Source organism: Callorhinus ursinus, unplaced genomic scaffold (genome assembly GCF_003265705.2).
Source record: "Callorhinus ursinus isolate GAN/ISIS: 27379988/994484 unplaced genomic scaffold, GSC_fseal_2.0 scaffold89, whole genome shotgun sequence".
NCBI lineage: Eukaryota > Metazoa > Chordata > Mammalia > Carnivora > Otariidae > Callorhinus > Callorhinus ursinus.
The window spans coordinates 2,851,038-2,856,326 of NW_027397151.1; positions in this window are offsets into that span (position 1 = coordinate 2,851,038).

A 5,289-nucleotide genomic window follows, 5' to 3' on the forward strand; every position below is an offset into this window, starting at 1 on the left:
CCTGACTGATGTCATTATAATTCCGAGGTGATGTCTTGGACCCTGAGTCAACAAGAAGTGCCATAATCCCACCACGTAGGAAGAACTGCTCCCGTGACAATAAGCAATGTCAGCAATCTAGAAATAATCTGTGTTTCTGCTCCATGCTGAAGGTCTAGCTGCTGATTCACAAGGCAACGGTAAGTCGACGTGCCCTGGAAATCATATTTACGGAAGGATTCTTGGCATTGATTCCAGTGAGATATTTCTTTTCCTTCTTTTTTCCTCCTAGGCTGTAATGAATTAACACTTGTTGTTTACACTGAGTAGAGAGAGTCATTTTGCTTCAAAGGAGCATGTATGTTTATGAGATACCCGCATATCCCACTTCAGGAACGACACAGTTACGTAAAACATAAAGAAAAACTTTCATTAGATTTGAAAATATATACACGTGAAAATCTTGGTGAATGTGGAGAAATAAGATGAAGCAGCTCATTTAAGATATTCAAAGCATCCACTTCTTATTTTGTTCGTTCAGCACGTGCATTTATTAAGCACTATCCGTGTGTGTTTTGGAACCCACATTTTATATCTTACAAGGGGTGCATTTTTATAACAGTTGTAATTATCACTTTCCAAAATGATCACTGTGGAGATTATTTACAAATAGTCTCTTGCAACAGTATGGCCCATTTTTAAATGCTTTTTAGCTATAGATTCTGTTCACCAGTGTTTTCAGGGGCGTGGAGACAGAGCTATATTGGGTACAAAGGTGCACCCCGGGCGGGCACTGCAGTGGTGGGGCCAAGTCGGCTTTGGAGAGCCACACATGGAAAATGAGAAGCCACATGTAGCAGGTAAGAATCTTAGCCCACGGGCGCCTGGGTAGGGGCTCAGATGGTGAAGCGTCTGCCTTTGGCTCAGGTCATGATCCCAGGGTCCTGGGATCGAGTCCCGCAGTGGGCTCCCTGCTCCTTGGGAGCCTGCTTCTCCCTCTGCTTCTCTCTCTCTCTGTCTCTCATGAATAAATAAAATCTTAAAAAAAAAAAAAAAGAATCTTAGCCCATGAGCTCAGGCATGCAGGAAAGACAAACCAGTTTGTTTAGTATTTATTTCCTTTTCTGCCACGCTGTGCTGCCTCCTCCCTCCTGGCAGCCACCACGGGCTCGGCTGTCATAAGGCTCGCAGTGCCCGCCCCACAGCCAGCCCCGAAGCACAGACGGGTCCTCCGTGCTCACCATTCCACCTGCTTATTGTCCCCGGGACACAAGGTCCCGGGGGGCAGAACAGCAGCATGGGTAAGACGCAGCTGCTTGAGTTGAACGTCAGGGTTCAGGTCCTCCCTTGACCAAGTACTAGTTGGGTGATCTATGAAAGAGAGGTTCAGTCATAGCAACTTCCCTTCAAAACTGTTGTCAGGACTCAGTTAAGTGCCGCAGAGGATTTGTACCACCACCCAGCCAGGGCCCAAACGTGCACCGCGGCAGGAGCCTCTCGCCCAGAGTTGGAGGTTTTCATGGCATGTCCGCTGTTCCCCCGCACCACCACCGAAATCCAGTATTTCCCTCCTCCCATTGTCCCATTGTTCCCTGCACGCACTGTGAACCAGAGCATGCTCCTTCTCAGCTGCCTGGAGCTGAGTTACTGTCACTTTTGCAACTAAAAAGTCTTAGCTAACATACAACATTTTCCACAATTACCAGTCTAGATGTCAGTTCCCTGTCTATGCCAGTTGTTTGTAAGTCCAGCGTTTTTATAAATTGCATTTCTACAAGGAGGCCTAATTGCAAGCCTGAATGGACCCGAGTGAAGTGTGTGCCTACAACCCAAGGACAAAGACAGCCGTCGTACACACCTCTGTAATCTCAACTCCCCGAAATCAAGTCGGTTCATTCACATGCTCAACCACACACTGATTTTTAAAATATTCCCATTCAGTGCTTCCTACCAGCAAAGCCCCCATGTGACTAGAGAGAGTACGGAGATGGAGCGTGGACCCTGAAGGAGCAAACGGTAAGATGCAGATGAGCGCAACCGAGACTAGAGGACAGATGTCACAGCAGAGGCACAGAGGGGGGCCCCCACGAGTTCGGGGGCGGCAGGTGGTATTCCCGACTTAGGAACGATGTCACAGTGTCTGACTGAGGGGAGCAGACTCCGAGGGGGCCCCGGGGCGTGAGTTCCAGGAAGGCAAGGAGCACTGTGAGCATTCCCTTCCGACCTGAGTCATAAACCGACCAAGAGCTACACAGAAGCCCCACAGCCAGAGAGAGAAAACGGTCACCTTTATCACAAAAGCCTAGCAAGCCGACTTGCCCGTCTGGACCCAGGCTCCACCGGACAGCTGCAGGCCCCCTTCGGAGGGAGAGACAATCTTAGGTCATGGCAGAGATCCAGGGTGACTGCGGATCCCACGGCAGACGCTGAGTGCAAAGGAAGGTGCTCCTAATGATCACTCTGGAATGGCCATCGAAAATCGAGACTGCTCTGGGCAAACAGCAGGCCAGAACCCTCCCGCTGCAGAGAGGGAGCCAAATTCCCCGGGGAGAAGGAGCGTGGCCGAGCGTGCTCAGATCCTTCCCCAGCTTGTCAGCCGGAAAGCCCCGCTCCCCCGAGGACACATGGTGGGGAGAGAAACCAAACGGTCTCGGGAGTTCTTTCCTGGGGAAGCATCAAGACTGTAGAAGACATGTTCTATGAAGCAGGATTTTTTAAAAGGGAATGGTATGTTTAAAGTCGCACACAGGGAACAAAGTCACAGTAGGAAACGCGAGTGGCACCAGGCTGGGAGATGCCCCTCGCCCACACACGGTCGACACCACGGACTCCTCACCCACTGGCTGGCGGGCATTCTGTTGAAGGAGCGACTCTGACAGACGCTGCACGTGACTTCCTGAATTCATTTAATTCTGCTAACAATCCTGCAGACTGGGGCCCCTGCCTTTGCCCTTGACAGATAAGGAAACTGAGGCTCAGAGATATCTGGTGACTTGCTCAGGATGTCAAAGCTGCCAAAAGGCAGAGCTGGATTTGGACTTAAGACTCCAGCCTCCCAAATCCACCTGTTGGCTGGTGGCAGGGGCACACAGGGGCAGGGCGGGCTCCCCTTGGCTTAATTATGGGTAGTCAGCGTGGACTCACCAAAGGGAAAACCACACTTGGCCGATCTGATAGAATTTTTCAAGGAAACAGCACAATGAGTCAACAGGAGAAAGCCTGGCTCTAATTTACTTGGACTTGAAGGAAGCGTTTGATACAGTGACACACAATAGCCTAATATTCTAGGTCAGCAAGTATGCATTGACGAGGGAGCTGCTTGAATGGGTAAGGGACTTGTCAAGATCTTCACGATAGAGAGGAGTGGAGTTGGTGCAAAGAGCTCGGCAGAAGGAAGACGTGACAACCGGGATCCTGCCGGCACCAGCGCTCCGGCGGCTTTGTTCATCTCCGGACCATTCCGTTAGCGATGGCGGAGTTAAGAGAAGGCTGGCTGGCTTTGTCCAAGGGCCGGGAGCCTTAAGTTTAAAGTCTTTAGTCCGAGAGAGAGTCTGGAGGCACGCACAGGTCAGGAAGAAGTTTTATTTGGCAGCTGGAGCTGAAACAGCAATTTTCTCTGAAGATGCCTGAGTGAATTTAGATTCTTCTGAGGATTTAAAATGGTCTAAGCATCAGAATGTTCGAGCTTTGGGTTTTGCTCCCAGCATTTCTTTATCCTCCTGGCAACCATCATGCAACTTCTCTCTGAGGAGCCGTGCCCTCTCACGCCCTCAGCCCACACCCACAGGAGGTTCTATCCTCAACCCTAAACGTGGTGAGCTGATCTACTCACCACGTGGTGCTCCCATGGTCAAGATCACCCGGTCAGAGTGGACATCAGCCCTGGCTCAGCGACGGCTGTGACAGACCCCTTCTGGGGAGCCCCGAGGAGACACACAGCCTTCACCCGGGAGGCAGGTCTGAGCCTGGGATGTCACCCAGCAAGCTCCACGCTGAGGGGAGGCAGCTGGACTGGGGCCACGCTCAGGAAAAGGCAGAGCACAGGGACCCCATCTGGGTACGGTTCAACCGTGTTTTCTTCACGGTGAAGCTGGTTTGGGTTGGATCTTCTGTTGCTTGCAGCACGAAGAATTCTGACTGAAACAAACATCATCCACCCTCCTGCCACCAAATCCTACAGTTCATATATTACTGTCAGGTTTTTAGACACAGGCCCTTTGTTCCAGAGCTTCAAGTAGAAACCATAAAACGGAAGCATCTCTGAATCAATTAGCAGTGACGGCCGCTGGCTATCTGGGCAGCAAACCTCACCAGCCCTGACAGGGCTCAATGACCACACCCCAAGTTCTTCCAGGGAGAGTCAGGGAACCTGCCCAGACCCACACGCCCATTTCATATTGGAGGAAACGGAAGCCAACAGAGGGTCCTGTCCACCAAGCCTGTAAGATCCTGCTTCAGGGCAATAAATTGACTTGATCATGTAGTATAAACTGGGTTTTGTCCAAGGCCTACCATGCGCTTGACCCATCGGTCATCCTCCTGCTCACCACTGTCATCGGTGTGCCTGCGCTCACGGCATGCTGGACACTGCGCTGAGCGTCTCACCAGTGTTACTATGTGGCATCTTCATGAAGTCATCCTAACCATTAGCTGCTCTCATTAGCCCCAGTTTATACACGGGCAGTAATTCAACACTCATTTTGGTCAACAGACATGTTTTCGGTGCCTGTAATACGGCAGCATCTGTGGTAAAGCACTGAGAAAACAGTGTCAGAAAGCAGTGCTTTCCTCCCTCCCTGGAGGGTGGAGCCCGGTGTGGCTGGGCAGGGGCTGCTGGCTGGCGATGCGGAGATGGGCAGGGTAGGACCATCCGGGATCTTCAGGGAGGCTGTTAGGGACTTGGTTCTTCATCTCGTGAGCCACCGAGGATCATTTATGGATTTTCTTTGGGAGAAAGAGAGGATGAGTCTTGCATTTTAAAAGAACAATTTGGAATCGTGTGGGGTTGCGGAGATTAAAAGCGACACACAGATTTGGGAAATACTTGGAGGTAAAACTTTTAGGATGTGTGGGAAACATGGGATAAGGAAGATGAAGGAGGGGGACATGCCAAGGATGACGGCGAGGGCTTGAGTTAATGCACTGGGCGGGGCGGGGCGCTAGGCGCCAGGACGAGACCCCAGAAGGAGCTCTGGCAGGGCAGACTAGGGGTCCGTTCTGGTGATGTTGAGTTTGACAAGCATCCGAAACGGAGTGCTCTTGAGTGTTCGATTGGGCTGGGCGATCATCTGGGAGTCTTGGGTTTACAGA